We start from the raw sequence: 27,867 nt of genomic DNA, 5'->3' as shown, positions 1-27,867 counted from the left end.
GTGAGGGAGGGAACAGAGAAAAGACAAGGGCGGTAGGTAAACTGCATGTCCCAAGGGACCTCAGGAGAGGGAGACAGAGAAGCCCCTGGCACAGTTCAGGGCCTGCTGGTTTTCAGGGTCCAGACTCTAGGCAGTAGCGGTCCTGCCAAAGATACCCCATGGTCCATGCTGAAAGTTCTGACATGAATTCCTTCTTTTCTTTGGGGTCTTGCCCCTGGCTTTGGGGGCCTGAAGGGCAAAGGTGCACGTCTGCACCTGAAGGAGGATTCTGGTAGTCTTGCTCAAGCAGAGTCTCTGATTGTGTTGTAGGGGATCTGCACCCAGGTGACACTCAGAGGGATGCTGCCTTCCAGGTGACCGTCTTGGATGTCCCTGGGCCCAACCGGGCACTGGCTGCCTTGGCAACAGGTGCTGTGTAGGGAAGCAGGGATGCATGACTGTAGGGAGTCTGACCTGGGCCTAATGAGAGCAACTGAAACAGAGCCTTGGCATTTAGCAAATCACTGAGGCATGGGTGGTTCAAGCCCTCTTGGTCCATTTCAGATAGTAACACTGCTTTCTGTCCAACGGAGGCATTAGCTCTGGGCCCAGAAACTGCAGGTTTCCCCGGGCATCATCCGTTGGGGGACTCCATGTGCATGGGTAGTGTTAAACACAAAGGAAGATGTGTAGGGATGCCACCTTACTTTTATGGCCTCCAGTTCCATTCTTGGTATCGGAAGAGACCCTGTATCCATGTGCACCTTCTTCACAACCTTGCATCAGACCCAGGCCTGTCACAGTCTCTGGGGGCTTTTGGAGGCTCAGGCGTTTCTGGCCTTTTCCTGCTACGTGGAGATAGCACGTGGGGGCACAGGCAGATGGTGCACACAGAACGCTACACAGATAGGAAGAACAGGGGGCCTCATTCAGAATGCTGGGGGCTGTAACGGGTGGTAGGCTAGCAAGAGGGGCACAACATTGACAAGGAATGACCTAGATAGGGGCACACCGAGAAAGCAGTTCTTCAAGTCAGCTGAGCTCAGAGGTCCTTGTTTTCTGGTCCCCTGAAGGAATGCACAGGCAATGGATCAGGCCAACGTGACTGGTACTGTGAAGCTGTCCAAGGTGATGGGAGAATGCAGAAGGCAGGCACATGTTATACAGCTGTTCATGCCAAGAACTTCCAACCCTGCCCGCTGCTCTGCAGGCCAGTCCCTGTCAATAGCAAATGCCAAGGTTTTGGAACCTTTGAGGATAAGGCACAGAGGTAGAAGTGTAACATGACATGATCGATGAGCAAGTGAGAAAACAAGGACAAAGAAATGTGGGTGCTTACCAAAATTCACGTTCCTGAAAAAGAAAGCTTGTACTTCGGCATATGGACAGGTTTCCTCTCAGTGATGTTACTGTGTACACACATATGTTTGTGCACATGTGCGCGCAGAAATTTGAGTGCTTACCAAAATTCATGTTCCTGGAAAAGAAAACTGTACTTCTGCATATGGACAGGTTTCCTCTCAGTGATGTTACTGTGTTCACCCATACATTTGTGCACATGTGCGTGCGGACATTTGAGTGCTTGCCAAAATTCATGTTCCTGGAGAAGAAAACTTGTACTTCTGCATATGGACAAGTTTCCTCTCGGGGATGTTACTGTGTACACGTGTATGTTTGTGCACATGTGTGCGTAGAAATTTGAGTGCTTATCAAAATTCATGTTCCTGGAAAAGAAAGCTTGTACTTCTGCATATGGACAAGTTTCCTCTCAGCGATGTTACTGTGTACACATGTATGTTTCTGCACATTTGCAGGCAGAAATCCCTGCCAGTTCGCTTGAGAGTATGAGCTATTGCAACTGACCTAGCCAGGTGATAGAAGTTGGACAGCAAAAACATGAAGTTCTTAGGGAAAGGTACATAGTCTCTGGCCAGCAGAAGCACTGAAGCCAGGGAATCGCTCCCCGTTATCTCACTGAGCAAACACGTTCTAAGTGGAATCACAGTCGTGCAGCTAGAATGCCTGGCAGAAAGGAGAGGCAGGAGGAAAGAGCCTGGGGAGTGTGAAGAGGAAAGTCCACTACACCTGCAGTTTATGAAAACTAGAAAATGTACCTAATGTGCTGGGAGGACAAACTGTACTTAATTAATTGACTTATCTAAGAGGATTTCCATCCAAACAGCCAAAAGTGCTTCCTGGTCTCTTCTTGCTGCCTGTAGTAAAACATGAAGGGAATTTTTCTAAAAATTTGGCAATTTTTCAGTCTTTTAAGACGACAGAAGATGTTAAAGTTAATGACTCTCAAACAAGATCATATCCAGAGCATTGAGATTAGGTGGTCTAAATATAACATTTTACACCACCAACAGTCCAGTTCTTCTTCGTATTATTTTTTATAAACAAAGGTGTTCTAAAGATGAGTGTGACTGTAAAATTGTTTGGTAAGCCTCAGAAAGCTGGAAGGGGATGCCTCATGGCATTATTTAGTCAGGCCAATACCCTCCAAAGAGTTTAGGGGTGTCACTCCGAGATCCTTTCAGTCACACAGTAAGACTTCTACCAAGGTTCAGGGTGTTATCCTTCAGCTATCTCAGCAGAAAACCAAGACAGAGTAAGCCTTATCATGAAGACATGTGTGATTGTGGCTTTGGAGTGGGGTGCTTTGCCATGAACACCAGTAAGAGTATCAGGAGACACACCAAGGTTTTAAGATAACATATTTAAGTTCAGCTCGGACTGCAAGGACCAGCAATAGTACAAAATAGGAGCTCTGGACTTCTACCTTCTACAAGCAGGAAGCAGGCTAGGGAGACTGTTTCATGTAACCATATACTAGCCACCTTTCACGCAACGGCATCACGTCAGGGGGTAGAGTTAAAAAATCAGAGACTGAAGCCGAGGAAGTTTCCAGGCCTTAAATACTAATCAAAGGACTGCCCACAAGAACCCATGGGATTTCACAACTGCTACTACTGACTCCCATCTCCCCTCCCCTTTCTGGAACAGGAGTGTCTATGAAGGTTATCTATGCCCCAACATACCACCACTGTATGTCGGCTGTGAAAGGGAGCAGATTTACTCATCTCTTTTGCTCACACATCCTCAGGTCTAGAGGAACTACACTTGTATAATTTGAACTGATGTGTTGGAGACTTGAGAGGCTCTTGGACTGCAAGGAGATCAAACCAGTCAATCCTAAAGTAGATCTCTCCTGCATATTCATTCGAAGGACTGATGCTGAAGCTGAAGCTCCAACACTTGGGCTACCTGATGCGAATAACTGACTCTTTGGAAGAGACCGTGATGCGGAAAAAAATGAAGGTAGGAGAAGGGGACAGCAGAGGATGGGATTGTTGGATAGCATCATCGACTCAATGGACTTGAGTCTGAGCAAGCTCCTGGAGTTGACGGACAGGGGAGCCTGCAGGGCTGCAGTCCATGGGGTCGCAAAGAATACGACACAACTGAGCAACAGAACACTTGAGATACTGTACACGTGGACCCTGATCCATAGCTGGACCTGACTTAGACGACAAGGTCCTGAACTTCAAGTTAATGCTATAACAGATAAATCGTTTGAAAGCATTGGCAGGAAAATGCATTTTGGACATACAAGCATGTAAACAGTTTCCGGCCATCTGTGTACCACGCGGTTTTAAACTATGTCCACGGTTCCTTCCTTCTCCCCTTCACATGTGTGGTGGACTTAGTGGCTCACTTCTCATGTTAGAATATTGTAGAAACGAACAATGAAGCGTCTGAGACTAGGTCATAAAAGGCACTGCAGCCTCCTTGCTCATCCTCTTGGATCACTCACTCTAGAAGCCAGCTTAGTCATATCTTGGGAACACTCACGTAGCCCTGTAGAGAGGCCCATGTGAAAGAACCGAGGCTTTCTCCCAACAGCCAGCAAGCAAACTGGTTTCAACAGCTATGTGAGTAAGCCATCTTGGAAGGAAATCCACCGGCGCATGGCAAGGCTTCAGAGGATGGCAATCTCATGAGACACTGAGCCACAACACTCAGCTGAATTACTCCTGGATTCCCAACTTTCACCAGCAGTATGAAACTATATTGTTTCAAGCTGCTAGTTTTGGCTAATTGGTTATGCAGCACTCGTTCATTAATGCACTGCCAACTTTGGGCAATGCCTTTATTCAGGGCTGCCTGTCCATCTAGTCCAATCTAATCCAGAATCTGCTACTTCACTTTAGAAAACACAGCCCACCCTTGATTTGACCACCCTCAGTATCAGATCAAATATCATTTCACTCACCTGAATATCTTATCAGCCTTGCCTAGCCTCAGCAATGATCCTCTCAGTTGAGCCAGAATCCACCCTCACCCTTATAGTCCTCTTAATAAGTTTCCGTCCACTGACACCCATTCTGTTATTGTTGTCCATTGCTTTTCAGTCTCCCATCTCTGTTTGTAATCCCATGGACCCACCCTGTTCCTTAGCTATAAATCCCAGCTGCATCCCTGCTGGAGTCAGACATAAGCTCAATCTCTCTCCCATGTTATAATACCCCACTGTAGTACTCTTACCTTGAATCAAGTTTTCCTTACCACCTTTTGGAAGTGTTATGAATAATTTTTTAACATTGCCAAGTTCTGTTAGTAAGGATAATTCTCAAAGGAATATAGTTTTATACCTTACTCTCTATACTATATTCATTTGGGGGAACAAATATCTAAAATTAAAACATTTTATGTTTTCACCATACAAACAGAAAATATCTTTGAAACTACATTTACATATCTTAAAACATGTAGGAATCTGAAAAGGATGTGTGTATAGACATGTCAGTGTATACACACACATACCCTCAGAGCTCCAAGGAAAACTTAATTCTTAGCAAACGATAAATTAAAACATTCAGCCTGAAAATAGTGAAATCTTTGGAATCAACTTGCCAAAAATCTTAGACAATGAAATTTTAATTAAAAACCATGTATACATAAAAATATTTGGGATTCAGACAAAATTGCTAAATAAAGATAGGTCAATCCCTAAACCATCTATGAGAAAAAAAAAAAAAATCCTCAGTATCATGTAATAACCTATAACGGAAAAGAACCTACCAAAGAATAGATACGTATCTGCATAACTAAATCACTCTGATATACATCTGAAATTCAAGACTGTAAATTTAATACATTAACAGAGAAAAAAATTGTAAAGAAAGCTTCTAAAGTACAAAGTTACAAAGGAAAAAATCCTAAAGAATGTAGAAAGTATATATGAATTGAAACAAAAATAGAAAACAACAAAAATGAACCTTGTTGGGATAATAAAGCAAGAGCTGCTTCTTGGAAAAAGAAAATCAGAAACATTGATACAACGGTGGCAAATCTAATAAGGGGACAAGGAGGTTAATTATGGGATTCTGAGAGGATAATATTCAACTCTGAGTGGAATTACATTTGTTTCAGGAAAGGTCCAGTCAAGCAAAAACCTGGAGAAAGAAAGGGAAGGAAAGAAAGAGGAAGAGAGACAAGGGAACAAAGCAAGAAAAAGAAAGGAACAAACGGAGAACGAAAGAAAAGTAAATGTCTCAACAAATGTTGTAAACTATCCAATCAAACAATTCTCTTCAAGATCTAAAAACAGAAACGGAAATTTATTAAGCCAGATACTCACTGCTTTTGATGGTACTCAGAACAAGAAAGCCCATTTACACATCACTATTTAGAAGCTCAGAACTGGCCAACACCAATACGATTATTTAAAAAAATAAAAATATGCCATGTTATTTATAAAAAGACAGCAGAAATAATTTTTTAAAAATTATTTCTACAAATACTAATTTTACTTACAATGTTTGGCAACATTAATAAAATAATAAATTTTTCCCGAAAGAACAAGCACAGCAGACAAGGAAATTCACAAAGGGCAGTAACAAAATAGTCATGTTGACAGATCTTCAATATATTCGTAAAGAAAACAAAGTGTCATTGTGTGAACAAAATATAGAGGTATCAATAGAAAAACAGAGGAAGCTCCTGAAAGAACTCAACTCACTATTAACTATCTTTTATTTGCAGGCACAGAATCTGACTCAAGTTAAATCTAAGAAGCAAAGCCCTGAGGTTATTATCTCTTCGTTTGTGTGTGTGTGTGTGTGTCTGTGTGTGTGTGTGAAAATTTAGGAAATTTAGGCTGGAGAGGGAAGAAGAGGATAGAGACTTCAAGTGCCTTGAAGGAGGAGGAGGAAAGAGAGGGGGTTGGAGATTTGATTGTGTTATTTGAACAGCATTGGTGAAGCTCAAACAAGGGAGGTAGCAAGCCATGCAGGCCTACGGGAAGAGCATTTCCCGAAGAACAGCACTTGCAGTCTCTGGATCGGGAAGAAATGGAATTTGATGCAGGAAAACCAAGGCCAGTGTTGTCAAAAAGAGTACATTCGTGGGGAAAAGAGTAGAGTAGAAGGACAGAGAATGGAAGAGAGGAAGCAGTCAGGGACCATATTGCTGGAACCTTTTAATTTGGCAATAAATACAACTTGTCCTCCTTAGGAGCATACTTCACAGCAACTAACAGTAACAGTGTTGATAATACTCAGCAACAATAAAAACACATAACTAAAACATTTCGTATTTTTTACTACAGAAATCGAAGAAAGGAGATAAGAATGCAATAGTCTGCGTATTTATTTATACACAGAGTTTTCACCTGAGACCAGAATACACACACACTCTTTATACAACTAAAAGTGGTTTAAGCTGACACTCAGCAAAGTGCTTTGGCCCAAGTAAACTAACTGGAAAGGCCTAGTAAAATATTCAAAGTGCAAATAAACCAATCAAGCTTCGAGTAAATAAACACAATTTATTTGAATTTGAATTTACACTCAGGAAATTACCTAAAATGGAGACAATAGACTCACTACAGCTTAATCATCTGTAGTCCTTCCTCTTCAGTTCTGAAAGGGATGCTAACCCCTTGGTGATTATCACTTTCCAGCATTTTGGGAAAGCTTAGAGGACTTAAATAAATTGAGGAGTGGGGAGAGTGGGGAGAGACAAAGAGGAGGAGAAAGGAAGAGGAAACGGAGAGATTGCTCCTGGCACAGGTCTACAGACAGGATCCCAGCTTCCTTGAATGGTGCACAGAGACCGCTAGCTATCTGTGCCAGAAGTGGAGAAGGGGTGACATTCAACTCCAGGAGGAGACTCAACTCCAAGGACCTACAGAGGCAGCCAAGTGTGCTGACGTTCAGGAACCAATACTTAGAGGGTACCCCACAGGTCTGTGAAAGAGCCCTTGGAGACCGCAAGAAAAAAAGGTTTCCACAAGTATAATCACAGATTAGATGGTTGGCGAGATTAGAGGAAGGATAACTTTATGACCTGATAATTACTGAAATACATGAGACAATTCTTGCACATCAGACTGTGTCAAGAAAGACTGAAACTCAATTAGTTTGATACAATGGGAAATTACACACGCCAAGAATTAGCTGTTAACACTACTACATTTGTGTCCAAGGCAAGATAAGATACAAAACTGAAATCTTCACATGTTCAACTAGGGTAAGACACATGTAACTGGAAAATATAAGGAAGAGTTCTAAAAAGGGTTTAATCACCCTGGACTATTTTTATCCGCCATATTTACTATTCTTGGACAACTCCATTGTAGCTTAAGGGTAAGAGAACTCAATTTAGCCCAATTCAAAAGCTGAACAGATTTCCTGTGTTTGATCCTTTGCAGTTAAAACTATGGGTCCAGCACAAATCAAAGTGGACGTCAAGGCTCTCTTTCCTTTGGGAATTTTAACTTGCTTTGCTACTGTGTCTGACACAGATATGCCTACCTCATTGGGACTACAGGCCAGCCAACTGGCAAAGGGGACGCAATGAATCAAATTCCCCTTTTGATCACTCAACAGGAGGTCCACAGGCACCAGGTCTCATTCTATTAACTATCTCTGCTTCTCCAACTGCAGTCAGTGATACACAGGGCCTGCTTGATGCTTGCAAGGGTCTCTCACCAAACACAGGCATTGTAACCGTTGGCTTCCTTGAGATGTCCCTGGGCTAGGTAAACGCACTCTGAGACAGTGTTCCTTCTACCTTGGCTCTATGCCTGGAGTGAATGTATGCCTCTTCCTCAGCTGGGACAAGAAGCCACAGCTCTTCACTGATTAAATCCTGTGTCTGGTCCAAACTCACATCATAGCTTCTCCATCAACTTCTCCACTGCACGCTTTCAGAGCCAGGTTATCTTCGATCAGCCCAAGAGGCACTTCAGAGAGTGACATTCAAATCTGGCTATATAGCTGATACTGAGAACTTCAAGGCATGAAAACAGTTGAAAATTACGTTGCTAAAACACTACAGATTATATGTATACTAGAGCTTTCGAACTTACAAGTAACATCAGCTACCGAAATAGGTTCTTACTTTTCCTTTCTCCACTTCTCTCATTCTCTCTCTCTCACACACACGTGCACACAATCTTTTTACATGTTAAGACAATTATATGAAAAACAGATAATAGACTTTTAAATAACATCTCAATACGCAGATCAAACGACATTGTACTTCCTGTATTTAAAACAAAATCACATAAATTACCCATCGGTTTCCCTATATTTGATATTACTGAATAATGCTATAATTTGATTTTTTGGTTTTAATGGGGTTTTTAACTTTGACTGAAATACTTGCTTCAGACTTACTGAAAGCAGAATTAACTTTTTTCTTCTTTTTTTGACCTCCTACTTTTAGATTTGGGGGGTGATGATTCAAAATCAGATGTGTTCACGGTAATGGACGCTACTTCCACCAATCCTGGTTGAAGGGGTTCCAGTGATACCTGAATAACAATTTTTGTTTCAGGAGACAATCCTTCTAGCTGCTTAGGCTTCTTAAACATTTGATGACACTGGGTCTTGTGCTCCCTTTCCTCTTTGGAACTTAAAAACTGCAGCCGACATTTGGAACACGGCGAAAACTCTTTTCCCAGTGCCCTCTATGATGACGTCCGTAGGCTGTTGCAGTTTTAAAAATTTTGAGACAAAACGGGCAAAGTAAATTCTTAGTGTTACCACGGTATGCTCTGAAATGTGCATCCATATCTGCAAAAAATGATGATCTGTAACTGCAAACCTGGCATACATAGGGCATTTCACCAGGCTTATGATTGTCTTTCATGTGCTCTAAGAGAACCTGATCTGTCTCAAAGGACAACTCACAGATGCGACAGACTGCGGAGGGCCCCTGGGGAGTGTGGACACTTTCAATGTGACACTGCATCTGGAAGGGAGTAGGAAACTGGCGGAGGCAGTGCCGGCAGGTGGTGTGGGTTTTCCAGCTGTCACCTCTCTGCCTCTCAAGTTCCAAATGGTGCTTCATGTGATTCATAAACTTGACATTTTTTAGAACTTTCAAGCAGCTGAGGCATTTAAACACTGTGTGGGTCTTCGGTTCTGGCTGCCCAACTCCTATATGCTCTCCATAGTAGAAGTCACCAAGTAACACAATCAGCTTTCCTTCTGTGGGATCACCAATTTTGTTTGGACTTGCTAAACTTGCAAAATCAGTTTTTGTCAGTCCATTTTCCTCTAAAGGTCTTACAGGCTTGCAATGACCATTGTCCTTTGGAAAAGGTGTTGGACAAGGTTCTCCATTCTGAACATGGCTTAGTGAGGTATGGACACAGTCTGGTGTGCTTTGCTGAGTGGTCACTGTATGAAAAATACCTGAAAGGGACAAAGCTAAAGAATGTTCCCCTATAATGCCATCACTGAGCTTAGGCCTTCTGGGATTTCTGCTATTTGTTTCACAAGTGGAAAGTCGCTTTGAGACATGAGGACTTTTATTCATATCTCCTGCAGAAACCGCTCTTTCTACTGGATGCTGCAATGAACTTGTGAAGGTAATCAAAGAAGAACATGACTCCTTTGAAAAGCACTTCGGCACTCTTTGTGGTGAAATACTTTTATAATCAGCTTGAGACAGAGGTTCAATAATAATAGGACTATCTGTTGATCTTGATTCAGAGTCAGAAACTGGCAAGACAGTCTTTGCTTCTGATGTAGGAGTCACATGACTAACAGGCTGTAATTTGTCAGCGTTACCTTTCCTGAAGTGACCATACCTTTTTCTCCTTGAACAAGAACCTGGGGTATCTCTGCTCAGTACGTTTGAAACGACTGGTTTTGAAGCTGAGCTCATCCCAACAAAGATCACGTCAGCATCTTCATTTACATGTTCCACTCCGACCAAGATCACTTCATCATCATCATCATCTGCTTGTTTGGTTTCTCCCTCCCTTTTCCGTACTTCTGGCTCTTGTTCTTCTTCACGTAACATACATGGTAGTTCCATATTTTGAGTAATTTTTTATTCTTAGAGGGTGCGGCCACAAGTCCCAGTGCTTCCTTTATTCAAACTGCCACCTAAGTATAAACATACTACATATTAGTTAAGTACAGAAAAATGGGCTATTTGATTATCTCCAAAACTCTAGAGTAGTTATAAACACCCGATTCTTACAGACAAAGACACTGAGTGTCAACGAGACTCATTGACAGCTGAAAAACCTATGACTACAAGTCTACATGGCTCTAGAATCATATCTTTGTCCCATGTTCACTTTAACCTCTTCTATTTTAAAAAATAAAGAAAAAAAACCCAAAAACCCACCACGACTGATCATTAGGTGAAATCACATGTAAAGGACGAGTACTTTTACAAAAGCACTGTTGTACAGCGTTCAGAAACATGGACTTTGGAGTCAAAGAAGATTAAGTTGGAATTCTAAGTTAACCACACACCAGTTGCATCTTCTTGGGCAAATTTATAACTTTTAAAGGTGTTTCTGTCTCTTAAAGACAAACATGCTTATTTCTTAGACTTAAGGTTACCAGCTCTTTTTAAAAGGCATCGGCTATTCAAGGGCATCTTGTTTTGTAGTAAAATTTGAAGAAAATGTATCTTAAATGCACATTACACCTGATTCACAAATTCTAATTTCATAAATGTTAACAAAGAAAATAGGTAGCAAATTCAAAGTATAATCTATCTATACCTAGTTAACAAACAGCATAATTCAATGTCAAGCACTTAACACAGGCCTAGGAAATTGAGAATGAGCTGTCTTGATAGTCTCACCCCAATTCCACACTGATATATCCTAAATTTCTCCCTCTAATCCTAGCTAAACTTAAATCCAACAATGCTTCATCCTTCACGCCACAGGTCTCTTCCCCATATAGCAGGCAAAGTGATGCCAGTATTTCTCTCAAACCAATATCAGACAGAGACATCACACACAGACACACACATACACACACACACACACACACACACACACACACACACACACACACCCGATATCCCTTATGAATACAGGTGAAAGAATCTTCAACAAAATACTGGCAAACAAAATCCAACAACATATAAAAGAGATTGTATACCATGATCACATGGGATTTAGGGAGGTATGCAAAGTTGGTTCATTATATGAAAGTCACTCAACATTATGCCATTTTAAAACAATGAAACAAATAACACATCTGCCTGAAGAAAAAGCATTTCCCTGAATCTAGCACCTTTTCAGAACCGGGCTTAAAAGAACACTTAATAATTAAGAACAGAAGAGAACTTTCTCAATCGAAGGGCACCTGTAAAAGACCCACAGCTAACATCATACGTAAGAATGAAAAACTGAAAGCTTTCCCTCTAAGACTGGGGAAAACACAAGAAGTCTATTACACACTTTGGCTCAACATTATACTGGCAGTTCTATAACCAGAGCAATCAGGTAACAAAAGAGAAATGTTGCTGTTGTTTAAAAAACAAAAACGAAAAAAAAAAAAAAAGAAAACAACCAGCCTTCAGAATGGAAAGGAAAAAGTCAAAGTATATTGGAGATAACATACTTTTGTATATAGAAAATCTTGAAAAAAACACAAGTATTAGAATTAATATAAAGCTTGCAGAATAGAAGACAAATATTTTAAAAGTCAATCACATTTTATACAGTAGAAACACATGTTGTTAAGTAAATACCTGAATCTACACTAGCATTAAAAAGAATACTTAGGAAGTCAGAAAGAGAAAGACAATATATTCTTTGGAATGGCTGAGTAATACTCCATTGTGTATATGTACCACAGCTTTCTGATCCATTTATCTGTTGATGGACATCTAGGTTGTTCCATGTCCTGGCTATTATAAACAGTGCTGCGATGAACACTGGGGTCCATGTGTCTCTTTCAATTCTGGTTTCCTCAGTTTGTATGCCCAGCAGTGGGATTGCTGGCTCATACGGCAGTTCTATTTCCAATTTTGAAAGGAATCTCCACACTGTTCTCCATAGTGGCTGTACTAGATTGCATTCCCACCAACAGTGTAAAAGGGTTCCCTTTTCTCCACACCCTCTCCAGCATTTATTGCTGGCAGACTTTATATGAATCAATTCTAATGACAAGGTTGAAACTGGAGCCGATTATACACAGTGAAGTAAGCCAGAAAGAAAAACACCAATACAGTATACCAACACATATATATGGAATTTAGAAAGATGGTAATGATAACCCTGTATGAGAGACAGCAGAAGAGACACAGATGCTTAGAACGGAATTTTGCACTCTGAGGGCGCGGGTGGGGTGGGATAATTTGGGAGAATGGCACTGAAACATGTACACTATCATGTAAGATAGTCGCCAGTCTATGTTCCAGGCAGGATACAGGATGCTTGGGGCTAGTGCACAGGGGTGATCCAGAGAGATGATATGGGGTGTGAGGTGGGAGGGGGGGGTCAGGATTGGGAACTCGTGTACACCCGTGGCGGACTCATGTCAATGTATGGCAAAACCAATACAGTATTGTAAAATAAAATAAAGTAAAAATAAAAATAAAAAAAAAAAAAGAGAAAGACAAATCTTGTATGGTATCACTTACATGGACTCTAAAATATGACACAAATGAACTTATCTATGAAACAGAAACAGACTCACAGACATAGAGAGCAGACTATGTGATTCCCAAGAGGGGAATGGTGGGGCAGGCATAGATTGGGAGCTGGTGATTAGCAGATGCAAACTATAATATATACAATAGACAAACAAGATCATACTGTATAGCACAAGGAACTATATTCGTAATTTGTGATAAACAATAATGGAAAAGGGTATGAAAAAACTGTGTGTGCATATGTGTTGTTTACATATGAAGGAAAGGAAAGGACAACTGTTGGCAAGCACGTACAGAAACTGGATTCTTGTGTGTTACAGATAGATTTTAAAATGGTGCAACTGCTACAGAAAACAGTTTAAAGGCTCCTCGAGAAACTAAAAACTAGAGCTGGCACATGATTCAGCAATTCCACTTCAGGATATAAATTCAAAAGAAGTTAACATGGGGTCTTGGGATATCTGCACAGCCGTGCTCACAGCAGCACGAAGCACAACAACTATGAGGTGGAAGCATCGAAATGTCCATCAAATGTGATAGATACATACAATGAAATATTATTTAGCCATATAAAGAAAATTCTTTCACATGCTACAACATGCATTATCATTTCACACATCAAGCCAAATGAAATAAGCCAGTCATACAAAAAGACAAATACTGTAAGTTTCTACTTGTATGAAATAGCTAACATAGTCAAGTAATCGAAAGGAAACAAAAAAGAACGACGGAGTCCATGGTCTAGGTCAACAACCAAGAAAAGAGGAGTTGCTGTTTAATGGGACAGGTGATGGGTACAGAGTTTCGATTTTGCAAGATGTAAAGGTGTAGAGATCTGTTTCATAACAATGTGATAAGGAAGTCCCTGGTAGTTCAGAGGTTAGGACTCCACAGTTTCCTATCAGGGGCCTGGGTATGATCCTCAACCAGGGAACTGTCATTCAAGCTGCATAGCACAGCTAAAACAACGACAACGACAACAAAACAACACTGTGACTATGTGTGTGTATATGTGTTAGTCACTCAGGTGTGCCCAACTTTGCATCCCCATGGACTAAAGCTCACCAGGCTCCCTTCTCCATCGGATTTGCAGTGGCTTGCCATTTCTTTCTCCAAAAGGCTGATGAAAGTGTGTGAAATACTTAGCATGCAAAAATGGTTAAAATGGTAAAAATTTAAGTTAGATGTTTTCTACAACAATTAAAAAAAGAAAAGCATTTAACAACCAGGAAAAGAATTTGAATAGACATTTCCGACTCTTTGCAACCCCATGGACTGTAGCCTATCAGGCTCCTCCGTTCATGGGATTTTCCAGGCAACAGTGCTGGAGTGGATTACCATTTCCTTCTCAAGGCGATCTTCCCGACTCAGGAATTGATCCCGGGTCTCCTACATTGCAGGCAGACACTTTCCCTTCGGAGCCACCAGGGAAGCCCCTAGCAAAATGTAAAGCAGTCTCACTGAGATACTACTTCACACCCATACTACTTCACACCCAATCAAAATGACGAATAATAACAAGTGCTGCAGAGGACGTGGAGAAAAGGAATCTTCAGATATTGTTGAGGTAATTGCTGTAAATGGTACAATCACTCTTGCAAAAGTGGTTTGTCAGTACTTCAAAAATTAAATATAGAGTAGCCATATGATCAAGGAATTTCCCTCTTTTGTATATATCCACAAACACTGAAAATGTTCAGTCCATGCAAAATCAGTGTTCACAGCAACATTACTCACTATAGCCACAAAGAGTACACCATCCACGTATTATCCATTCATTGACGAATGGATAAACAAACTGTGGTATACGCTCAAAATGGACGGCATAGAAGCCATTTACCATACATTACCATATTCAGCCATAAAAATAAAACAAAAACATTCACTGCTATACAGCCATGAAATGGAGGAATCTTGAAAGTACACAAACGAGGGGACTTTCCTGGAGATCCAGTGTTTAAGACTCTCCACAGGTGCCATCCCTGGCCTGGGAACTAAGATCCCACATGCCACAGAGCTAAATAAATAAATATTGAAAAAGAAAATATGACATCTGAATCAAGCCAGACACAAAGGTCACACTTTGTATGTGGGAGAACTGTAGGTGGAAGAGAAGCAGGAAAGAGAAGCACTCTGTAATCCAAGTGAAACATTTTTTTCAGGGAGGAGGAAATGAACTAGTATGATAAAGGATGCCAATAAATTAAATAAGATAACAACTAAAAATTGACCACGGAGTTAAACATTTGAAATTCACCTGTGGCCTTGACAAGAGCGGCTTTAAAGGAATATGAGAGAACTCGAGATAACAAAGTCTAGAAACAACTCTGCAGAGATCTATAATAAGCAAACATGAAAAAAAAGCAGCAGAAGCAGGATGTGTCACCCAAAGATGGATTTTTAACGACAGGTCACATTATAGTCAGTCTGTTTGCTGATGGGAACCATCCAGAGAAACAGAAAACTTAATCCAGGACAAAGAGGAGACTTGCTAGAATATCAAGAAATGAGTAGGTCTAGAACTGAGTACATCAAGAATTGAGTAGATCAAGCCAGAGAGCACACAAGCTGGAGAAGGCAATGGAAACCCACACCAGTACTCTTGCCTGGAAAATCCCACAGATGGAGGAGCCTGGTAGGCCGCAGTCCATGGGGTTTCGAAGGGTCGGACACGACTGAGCGACTTCACTCTCATGCTTTGGAGAAGGAAATGGCAACCCACTCCAGCGCTCTTGCCTGGAGAATCCCAGAAAAGGGGGAGCCTTGTGGGCTGCTGTCCATGAGACTGCAGAGTCGGACATGACTCAAGCGGCTTAGCAGCAGTAGCGGCACACAAGAAGGGTACGCAAGCCAAATAATTTGCTCACATTGACAGAGCTGAGGTCATATGAAAAAAAAGGCTGGCATGGTGGATTAATGGGTACAGTAACCAGCCTTCAAGTGAATCGAATCTCCTGATATTCCCACCCCTGTGTAGTTCTCTCTCAATCTATCACAGGGTTGACCTGTGAGACTAAGCAAATACACAACTGAAGACGTGTAACATCTGAAAAAAGACTCTGCACTTTATCATGGGTGCAAGTGCTTTCCTGAATCACTCATTCTGAGAAAAGACAGCAGCCTCCACAAGAGAAGCCCGTTGGAGAGGCCCACAGAAGGAGGAACTGAGGCTTCATGAGTACAGACAAGTGAGAGAGCTTAGATTCAACAAGCTAAGTCTTCAGAGGTGGCCAAGCCAGACAAAAGCTTGACTACTACCTCAGGAGAGATCCTAGGCCAAGAGATAACAAGTGTGAAGTTCTTTCAAACTATTCAATTTTGAGATCGTATGTACAACACAAACATTTCAAGTTATAATACCATTCACATCATACTTACACACAGAAGAGTTCTCCTATAAATATAGCAAAAATTAAACACACACACACACACACACACACACACACACACCAATCCAAAGCACCGAAACACAGGAGTTGCCTGGCAGTCCAGTGGTTTGGTTAGGACTCAGTCCTCTCACAGCCAGGATCCTGTGTTCGATCCCTGGTTGGGGAACTAATATCCTATGAAGCCACATGTTGTGACCAAAACAAAACATGCTGTGAAGTTCAAAGCTGTACCAGCAAGATAAGTATACAACACAGCTGTAGGCACAAGTTGCTGGGCATAGAGCTACCTATGATCTTGTTTACTCGCATGAAATGAACTCAGATGGTGCCTCGCCCCCATCCAGTGGAGTTCACTTACTTAATGAAATAAAGCCCTTAAGGGTACAGAAATGAGCAAGTAATCTCACGTGAACATGTTAAATCACAGGACATTGTCTCTGAATGAACCACTTGATTCATTTATTCATTTGGCCATGCTGCTTGGCTTGTAGGGTCCCGTTTCCCTGACCAGAGATTGAATCCAGACCACTGCAGTGAAAGCCCAGATTCCTAATCACCAGGCCACCAGGGAACCCCCCCACCTGCATTGCTTTGCTTTCCTAGCTAAAAATTTAGGATATGTGCATTCCCAATTTTAGCCTCACCAAGTGGTAGGAGTTAGCTCTACACAGCTTAAGACCCATGGTGCTCTTACTTTTTTTCTTTCAAGAAGGCAGGAGAAAGCAAGTCACCCTGCCTGTTTTTAAGCTTGCCACTCAGAAAGCTGCAAACCTGAAACCATGATTGCCCTGAAGTCAGCACCCGCAATCAGGGACAGGTAATCCCCAATCAGGAATACTCTCTCTCAACACCAACGTGTCAGCCGACGAATGAAAGGAGAAAAACGGAAAGTAAGAAAGCCACAACTGTGTCCCTTATTGTAAAGATGTCTGTCACCTTACCTCAGGGGCCCACTGAAATCCTGAGCGCTTGACAAGTTTTCCTTACCGCCTTTCGGAAGTGTTATGAATAATTTTTTAACATTGCCAAGTTCTGTTAGTAAGGATAATTCTCAAAGGAATATAGTTTTATACCTTACTCTCTATACTATATTCATTTGGGGGAACAAATATCTAAAATTAAAACATTTTATGGTTTCACCATACAAACAGAAAATATCTTTGAAACTACATTTACATATCTTAAAACATGTAGGAATCTGAAAAGGATGTGTGTATAGACATGTCAGTGGATACACACACATACCCTCAGAGCTCCAAGGAAAACTTAATTCTCAGCAAACGATAAATTAAAACATTCAGCCTGAAAATAGTGAAATCTTTGGAATCAACTTGCCAAAAATCTTAGACAATGAAATTTTAATTAAAAACCATGTATACATAAAAATATTTGGGATTCAGACAAAATTGCTAAATAAAGATAGGTCAATCCCTAAACCATCTATGAGAAGAAAAAAAAAAAGAAATCCTCAGTATCATGTAATAACCTATAACGGAAAAGAACCTACCAAAGAATAGATACGTATCTGCATAACTAAATCACTCTGATATACATCTGAAATTCAAGACTGTAAATTTAATACATTAACAGAGAAAAAAATTGTAAAGAAAGCTTCTAAAATACAAAGTTACAAAGGAAAAAATCCTAAAGAATGTAGAAAGTATATATGAATTGAAACAAAAATAGAAAACAACAAAAATAAACCTTGTTGGGATAATAAAGCAAGAGCTGCTTCTTGGAAAAAGAAAATCAGAAACATTGATACAACTGTGGCAAATCTAATAAGGGGACAAGGAGGTTAATTATGGGATTCTGAGAGGATAATATTCAACTCTGAGTGGAATTACATTTGTTTCAGGAAAGGTCCAGTCAAGCAAAAACCTGGAGAAAGAAAGGGAAGGAAAGAAAGAGGAAGAGAGACAAGGGAACAAAGCAAGAAAAAGAAAGGAACGAACGGAGAACGAAAGAAAAGTAAATGTCTCAACAAATGTTGTAAACTATCCAATCAAACAATTCTCTTCAAGATCTAAAAACAGAAACGGAAATTTATTAAGCCAGATACTCACTGCTTTTGATGGTACTCAGAACAAGAAAGCCCATTTACACATCACTATTTAGAAGTTCAGAACTGGCCAACACCAAAACGATTATTTAAAAAAATAAAAATATGCCATGTTATTTATAAAAAGACAGCAGAAATAATTTTTTAAAAATTATTTCTACAAATACTAATTTTACTTACAATGTTTGGCAACATTAATAAAATAATAAATTTTTCCCGAAAGAACAAGCACAGCAGACAAGGAAATTCACAAAGGGCAGTAACAAAATAGTAATGTTGACAGATCTTCAATATATTCGTAAAGAAAACAAAGTGTCATTGTGTGAACAAAATATAGAGGTATCAATAGAAAAACAGAGGAAGCTCCTGAAAGAACTCAACTCACTATTAACTATCTTTTATTTGCAGGCACAGAATCTGACTCAAGTTAAATCTAAGAAGCAAAGCCCTGAGGTTATTATCTCTTCGTTTGTGTGTGTGTGTGTGTGTCTGTGTGTGTGTGTGTGTGAAAATTTAGGAAATTTAGGCTGGAGAGGGAAGAAGAGGATAGAGACTTCAAGTGCCTTGAAGGAGGAGGAGGAAAGAGAGGGGGTTGGAGATTTGATTGTGTTATTTGAACAGCATTGGTGAAGCTCAAACAAGGGAGGTAGCAAGCCATGCAGGCCTACGGGAAGAGCATTTCCCGAAGAACAGCACTTGCAGTCTCTGGATCGGGAAGAAATGGAATTTGATGCAGGAAAACCAAGGCCAGTGTTGTCAAAAAGAGTACATTCGTGGGGAAAATAGTAGAGTAGAAGGACAGAGAATGGAAGAGAGGAAGCAGTCAGGGACCATATTGCTGGAACCTTTTAATTTGGCAATAAATACAACTTGTCCTCCTTAGGAGCATACTTCACAGCAACTAACAGTAACAGTGTTGATAATACTCAGCAACAATAAAAACACATAACTAAAACATTTCGTATTTTTTACTACAGAAATCGAAGAAAGGAGATAAGAATGCAATAGTCTGCGTATTTATTTATACACAGAGTTTTCACCTGAGACCAGAATACACACACACTCTTTATACAGCTAAAAGTGGTTTAAGCTGACACTCAGCAAAGTGCTTGGGCCCAAGTAAACTAACTGGAAAGGCCTAGTAAAATATTCAAAGTGCAAATAAACCAATCAAGCTTCGAGTAAATAAACACAATTTATTTGAATTTGAATTTACACTCAGGAAATTACCTAAAATGGAGACAATAGACTCACTACAGCTTAATCATCTGTAGTCCTTCCTCTTCAGTTCTGAGAGGGATGCTAACCCCTTGGTGATTATCACTTTCCAGCATTTTGGGAAAGCTTAGAGGACTTAAATAAATTGAGGAGTGGGGAGAGTGGGGAGAGACAAAGAGGAGGAGAAAGGAAGAGGAAACGGAGAGATTGCTCCTGGCATAGGTCTACAGACAGGATCCCAGCTTCCTTGAATGGTGCACAGAGACTGCTAGCTATCTGTGCCAGAAGTGGAGAAGGGGTGACATTCAACTCCAGGAGGAGACTCAACTCCAAGAACCTACAGAGGCAGCCAAGTGTGCTGATGTTCAGGAACCAATACTTAGAGGGGTTGTACCCCACAGGTCTGTGAAAGAGCCCTTGGAGACCGCAAGAAAAAAAGGTTTCCACAAGTATAATCACAGATTAGATGGTTGGCGAGATTAGAGGAAGGATAACTCTATGACCTGATAATTACTGAAATACATGAGACAATTCCTGCACATCAGACTGTGTCAAGAAAGACTGAAACTCAATTAGTTTGATACAATGGGAAATTACACACGCCAAGAATTAGCTGTTAACGCTACTACATTTGTGTCCAAGGCAAGATAAGATACAAAACTGAAATCTTCACATGTTCAACTAGGGTAAGACACATGTAACTGGAAAATATAAGGAAGAGTTCTAAAAAGGGTTTAATCACCCTGGACTATTTTTATCCGCCATATTTACTATTCTTGGACAACTCCATTGTAGCTTAAGGGTAAGAGAACTCAATTTAGCCCAATTCAAAAGCTGAACAGATTTCCTGTGTTTGATCCTTTGCAGTTAAAACTATGGGTCCAGCACAAATCAAAGTGGACGTCAAGGCTCTCTTTCCTTTGGGAATTTTAACTTGCTTTGCTACTGTGTCTGACACAGATATGCCTACCTCATTGGGACTACAGGCCAGCCAACTGGCAAAGGGGACGCCAGGAATCAAATTCCCCTTTTGATCACTCAACAGGAGGTCCACAGGCACCAGGTCTCATTCTATTAACTATCTCTGCTTCTCCAACTGCAGTCAGTGATACACAGGGCCTGCTTGATGCTTGCAAGGGTCTCTCACCAAACACAGGCATTTTAACCGTTGGCTTCCTTGAGATGTCCCTGGGCTAGGTAAACGCACTCTGAGACAGTGTTTCTTCTACCTTGGCTCTATGCCTGGAGTGAATGTATGCCTCTTCCTCAGCTGGGACAAGAAGCCGCAGCTCTTCACTGATTAAATCCCGTGTCTGGTCCAAACTCACATCATAGCTTCTCCATCAACTTCTCCACTGCACGCTTTCAGAGCCAGGTTATCTTCGATCAGCCCAAGAGGCACTTCAGAGAGTGACATTCAAATCTGGCTATATAGCTGATACTGAGAACTTCAAGGCATGAAAACAGTTGAAAATTACGTTGCTAAAACACTCTACAGATTATATGTATACTAGAGCTTTCGAACTTACAAGTAACATCAGCTACCGAAATAGGTTCTTACTTTTCCTTTCTCCACTTCTCTCATTCTCTCTCTCTCACACACGCGTGCACACATTCTTTTTACATGTTAAGACAATTATATGAAAAACAGATAATAGATTTTTAAATAACATCTCAATACGCAGATCAAACGACATTGTACTTCCTGTATTTAAAACAAAATCACATAAATTACCCATCGGTTTCCCTATATTTGATATTATTGAATAATGCTATAATTTGATCTTTTTGGTTTTAATGGGGTTTTTAACTTTGACTGAAATACTTGCTTCAGACTTACTGAAAGCAGAATTAACTTTTTTCTTCTTTTTTTGACCTCCTACTTTTAGATTTGGGGGGTGATGATTCAAAATCAGATGTGTTCACAGTAATGGATGCTACTTCCACCAATCCTGGTTGAAGGGGTTCCAGTGATACCTGAATAACAATTTTTGTTTCAGGAGACAATCCTTCTAGCTGCTTAGGCTTCTTAAACATTTGATGACACTGGGTCTTGTGCTCCCTTTCCTCTTTGGAAGTTAAAAACTGTAGCCGACATTTGGAACACTGGCGAAAACTCTTTTCCCAGTGCCCTCTATGATGATGTCCGTAGGCTGTTGCAGTTTTAAAAATTTTGAGACAAAACAGGCAAAGTAAATTCTTAGTGTCACCATGGTATGCTCTGAAATGTGCATCCACATCTGCAAAAAATGATGATCTGTAACTGCAAACCTGGCATACATAGGGCATTTCACCAGGCTTATGATTGTCTTTCATGTGCTCTAAGAGAACCTGATCTGTCTCAAAGGACAACTCACAGATGCGACAGACTGCGGAGGGCTCCTGGGGAGTGTGGACACTTTCAATGTGACACTGCATCTGGAAGGGAGTAGGAAACTGGCGGAGGCAGTGCCGGCAGGTGGTGTGGGTTTTCCAGCTGTCACCTCTCTGCCTCTCAAGTTCCAAATGGTGCTTCATGTGATTCATAAACTTGACATTTTTTAGAACTTTCAAGCAGCTGAGGCATTTAAACGCTGTGTGGGTCTTCGGTTCTGGCTGCCCAACTCCTATATGCTCTCCATAGTAGAAGTCACCAAGTAACACAGTCAGCTTTCCTTCTGTGGGATCACCAATTTTGTCTGGACTTGATAAACTTGGAAAATCAGTTTTTGTCAGTCCATTTTCCCCTAAAGGTCTTACAGGCTTGCAATGAACACTGTCCTTTGGAAAAGGTGTTGGACAAGGTTCTCCATTCTGAACATGGCTTAGTGAGGTATGGACACGGTCCGGTGTGCTTTGCTGAGTGGTCACTGTATGAAAAATACCTGAAGGGGAAAAACCTAAAGAATGTTCCCCTATAATGCCATCACTGAGCTTAGGCCTTTTGGGATTTCTGCTATTTGTTTCACAAGTGGAAAGTACCTTTGAGACATGAGGACTTTTATTCATATCTCCTGCAGAAACCGCTCTTTCTGCTGGATGCTGCAATGAACTTGTGAAGGTAATCAAAGAAGAACATGACTCCTTTGAAAAGCACTTCGGCACTCTTTGTGGTGAAATATTTTTACAATCAGCTTGAGACGGAGGTTCAATAATAATAGGACTATCTGTTGATCTTGATTCAGAGTCAGAAACTGGCAAGACAGCCTTTGCTTCTGATGTAGGAGTCACATGACTAGCTGGCTGTAATTTGTCAGCGTTACCTTTCCTGAAGTGACCATACCTTTTTCTCCTTGAACAAGAACCTGGGGTATCTCTGCTCAGTACGTTTGAAACGACTGGTTTTGAAGCTGAGCTCATCCCAACAAAGATCACGTCAGCATCTTCATTTACATGTTCCACTCCGACCAAGATCACTTCATCATCATCATCATCATCTGCTTGTTTGGTTTCTCCCTCCCTTTTCCGTACTTCTGGCTCTTGTTCTTCTTCACGTAACATACATGGTAGTTCCATATTTTGAGTACTTTTTTATTCTTAGAGGGTGCGGCCACAAGTCCCAGGGCTTCCTTTATACAAACTGCCACCTAAGTATAAACATACTACATATTAGTTAAGTACAGAAAAATGGGCTATTTGATTATCTCCAAAACTCTAGAGTAGTTTTAAACATCCTTATCTTACAGACAAAGACACCGAGTGTCAACGAGACTCAGTGACAGCTGAAAAACCTATGACTACAAGTCTACATGTCTCTAGAATCATAAGCTTTGTCCCATGTTCACTTTAACCTCTTCTATTTAAAAAAATAAAGAAAAAAAAAAAAACCCAAAAACCCACCACGACTGATCATTAGGTGAAATCACATGTAAAGGACGAGTATTTTTACAAAAGCACTGTTGTACAGCATTCAGAAACATGGACTTTGGAGTCAAAGAAGATTAAGTTGGAATTCTAAGTTAACCACACACCAGTTGCATCTTCTTGGGCAAATTTATAACTTTTAAAGGTGTTTCTGTCTCTTAAAGACAAACATGCTTATTTCTTAGACTTAAGGTTACCAGCTCTTTTTAAAAGGCATCGGCTATTCAAGGGCATCTTGTTTTGTAGTAAAATTTGAAGAAAATGTATCTTAAATGCACATTACACCTGATTCACAAATTCTAATTTCATAAATGTTTACAAAGAAAATAGGTAGCAAATTCAAAGTATAATCTATCTATACCTAGTTAACAAACAGCATAATTCAATGTCAAGCACTTAACACAGGCCTAGGAAATTGAGAATGAGCTCTCTTTGATAATCTCACCCCAATTCCACACCGATATATCCTAAATTTCTCCCTCTAATCCTGGCTAAACTTAAATCCAACAATGCTTCATCCTTCACGCCACAGGTCTCTTCCCCACATAGCAGGCAAAGTGATGCCAGTATTTCTCTCATACCAATATCAGACAGAGGCATCACACACACACACCTTGATATCCCTTACGAATACAGGTGAAAGAGTCCTCAACAAAATACTGGCAAACGAAATCCAACAACATATAAAAAAGACTGTATACCATGATCACATGGGATTTAGGGAGGTATGCAAAGTTGCTTCATTATATGAAAGTCACTCAACATTATGCCATTTTAAAACAATGAAACAAATAACACATCTGCCTGAAGAAAAAGCATTTCCCTGAATCTAGCAGCTTTTCAGAACCAGGCTTAAAAGAACACTTAATAATTAAGAACAGAAGAGAACTTTCTCAATCAAAGGGCACCTGTAAAAAGACCCACAGCTAACATCACACTTAATAATGAAAAACTGAAAGCGTTCCCTCTAAGACTGGGAACAACACAAGGAAGTCTATTACACACTTTGGCTCAACATTATACTGGCAGTTCTATAACCAGAGCAATCAGGTAACAAAAGAGAAATGTTGCTGTTGTTTAAAAAAAAAAAAAAGACAAGAAAAAACAAAAACAAAAAACAGCCTTCAGAATGGAAAGGAAACAGTCAAAGTATATTGGAGATAACATACTTTTGTATATAGAAAATCTTGAAGAAAACACAAGTATCAGAATTAATATAAAGCTTGCAGAATAGAAGACAAATATTTTAAAAGTCAACCACATTTTATACAGTAGCAACACATGTTGTTAAGTAAATACTTGAATCTACACTAGCATTAAAAAGAATACTTAGGAAGTCAGAAAGAGAAAGACAATATATTCTTTGGAATGGCTGAGTAATACTCCATTGTGTATATGTACCACAGCTTTCTGATCCATTTATCTGTTGATGGACATCTAGGTTGTTCCATGTCCTGGCTATTATAAACAGTGCTGCGATGAACACTGGGGTCCATGTGTCTCTTTCAATTCTGGTTTCCTCAGTGTGTATGCCCAGCAGTGGGATTGCTGGCTCATACGGCAGTTCTATTTGCAATTTTTTAGGGAATCTCCACACTCTTCTCCATACTGGCTGTACTAGATTGCATTCCCACCAACAGGGTAAGAGGGTTCCCTTTTCTCCACACCCTCTCCAGCATTTATTGCTGGCAGACTTTGTATGAATCAATTCTAATGGGATGGATGAAACTGGAGCCGATTATACACAGTGAAGTAAGCCAGAAAGAAAAACACCAATACAGTATACTAACACATATATATGGAATTTAGAAAGATGGTAATGATAACCCTGTATGAGAGACAGCAGAAGAGACACAGATGTATAGAACGCACTTTTGGACTCCGAGGGGGAAGGAGAGGGTGGGATAATTTGGGAGAATGGCACTGAAATATGTACACTATCATGTAAGATAGTCGCCAGTCTATGTTCCAGGCAGGATACAGGATGCTTGGGGCTGGTGCACAGGGATGATCCAGACAGATGATATGGGGTGGGAGGTGGGAGGAGGACAGGATTGGGAACTCGTGTACACCCGTGGTGGACTCATGTCAATGTATGGCAAAACCAATACAGTGTTGTAAAATAAAATAAAGTTAAAATAAAAATTAAAAAAAAAAAGAGAAAGACAAATCTCGTATGGTATCACTTACATGGACTCTAAAATATGACACAAATGAACTTATCTATGAAACACAAACAGACTCACAGACAGAGAGAGCAGACTATGTGATTCCCAAGAGGGGAAAAGTGGGGCAGGCATAGATTGGGAGCTGGTGATTAGCAGATGCAAACTGTAATATATACAATAGACAAACAAGATCGTACTGGATAGCACAAGGAACTATATTCATAATTTGTGAAAAACAATAATGGAAAAGGGCATGAAAAAAATTGTGTGTGCATATACACACACAATTTACATATGAAGGAAAGGAAAGGACAACTGTTGGCAAGCACGTACAGAAACTGGATCCCTGTGTGTTATGGACAGATTTTAAAATGGTGCAGCTGCTACAGAAAACAGTTTAAAGGCTCCTCGAAAAATTAAAAATCTGGAGCTGACACACGATTCAGCAATTCCACTTCAGGATATAAATTCAAAAGAAGTTAACATGGGGTCTTGGGATATCTGCACAGCCGTGCTCACAGCAGCACGAAGCACAACAACTAAGAGGTGGAACCATCGAAATGTCCATCAAATGTCATAGATACATACAATGAAATACTATTTAGCCATATAAAGAAAATTCTGTCACATGCTACAACATGCATGATCATTTCAGACATCAAGCCAAATGAAATAAGCCAGTCATACAAAAAGACAAATACTGTAAGTTTCTACCTGTATGAAATAGCTAACACAGTCAAGCAATCGAGAGGAAACAAAAAAGAACGACGGAGTCCACGGTCTAGGTCAACAGGCAAGAAAAGAGCAGTTGCTGTTTAATGGGACAAGTGATGGGCACAGAGTTTCGATTTTGCAAGATGTAAAGGTGTAGAGATCTGTTTCATAACAATGTGATAAGGAAGTCCCTGGTAGTTCAGAGGTTAGGACTCCACAGTTTCCTATCAGGGGCCTGGGTATGATCCTCAACCAGGGAACTGTCATTCAAGCTGCATAGCACAGCTAAAACAACGACAACGACAACAAAACAACACTGTGACTATGTGTGTGTATATGTGTTAGTCACTCAGGTGTGCCCGACTTTGCATCCCCATGGACGAAAGCTCACCAGGTTCCTTTCTCCATCGGATTTGCAGTGGCTTGCCATTTCTTTCTCCAAAAGGCTGATGAAAGTGTGTGAAATACTTAGCATGCAAAAATGGTTAAACTGGTAAAAATTTAAGTTAGATGTTTTCTACAACAATTAAAAAAAGAAAAGCATTTAACAACCAGGAAAAGAATTTGAATAGACATTTCCGACTCTTTGCAACCCCATGGACTGTAGCCTATCAGGCTCCTCCATTCATGGGATTTTCCAGGCAACAGTGCTGGAGTGGATTACCATTTCCTGCTCAAGGCGATCTTCCCGACCCAGGAATTGATCCCAGGTCTCCTACATTGCAGGCAGACACTTTCCCTTCGGAGCCACCAGGGAAGCCCCTAGCAAAATGTAAAGCAGTCTCACTGAGATACTATTTCACACCCATACTACTTCACACCCAATCAAAATGACGAATAATAACAAGTGCTGCAGAGGACGTGGAGAAAAGGAATCTTCAGATATTGTTGAGGTAATTGCTGTAAAATGGTACCACCACTCTTGCAGCAGTGGTTTGTCAGTACCTCAAAAATTAAATATAGAGGAGCCATATGATCCAGGAATTTCCCTCTTTTGTACATATCCACAAACACTGAAAATGTTCAGTCCATGCAAAATCAGTGTTCACAGCAACATTACTCACTATAGCCACAAAGAGTACACCATCCACGTATTACCCAACATTGACGAATGGATAAACAAACTGTGGTATATGCTCAAAACGGACTGCATGGAAGCCATTTACCATATGCAGCCATAAAAATAAAACAAAAACATTCACTGCTATACAGCCATGAAATGGAGGAATCTTGAAAGTACACAAACGAGGGGACTTTCCTGGAGATCCAGTGTTTAAGACTCTCCACAGGTGCCATCCCTGGCCTGGGAACTAAGATCCCACATGCCACAGAGCTAAATAAATAAATATTGAAAAAGAAAATATGACATCTGAATCAAGCCAGACACAAAGGTCACACTTTGTATGTGGGAGAACTGTAGGTGGAAGAGAAGCAGGAAAGAGAAGCACTCTGTAATCCAAGTGAAACATTTTTTTCAGGGAGGAGGAAATGAGCTAGTCTGATAAAGGATGCCAATAAATTAAATAAGATAACAACTAAAAATTGACCACAGAGTTAAACATTT

The 27,867-nt window shown here is 40.5% G+C and overlaps 2 pseudogenes; both read right to left on the bottom strand.

The window, feature by feature from the left end:
* Nucleotides 1–8,698: 8,698 nt before the first annotated feature.
* LOC128071088 (zinc finger protein 280B-like) lies at nt 8,699–10,317 on the bottom strand (annotated as a pseudogene).
* Nucleotides 10,318–21,784: 11,467 nt separating this feature from the next.
* LOC128071062 (zinc finger protein 280B-like) lies at nt 21,785–23,073 on the bottom strand (annotated as a pseudogene).
* Nucleotides 23,074–27,867: the final 4,794 nt, after the last annotated feature.

The sequence above is a fragment of the Budorcas taxicolor genome, chromosome Y, assembly GCF_023091745.1.
Source record: "Budorcas taxicolor isolate Tak-1 chromosome Y, Takin1.1, whole genome shotgun sequence".
In the NCBI taxonomy this organism is placed as follows: domain Eukaryota; kingdom Metazoa; phylum Chordata; class Mammalia; order Artiodactyla; family Bovidae; genus Budorcas; species Budorcas taxicolor.
Note: the sequence above shows the minus strand (reverse complement) of the source record. Positions and strands in the feature narration are given on the sequence as shown.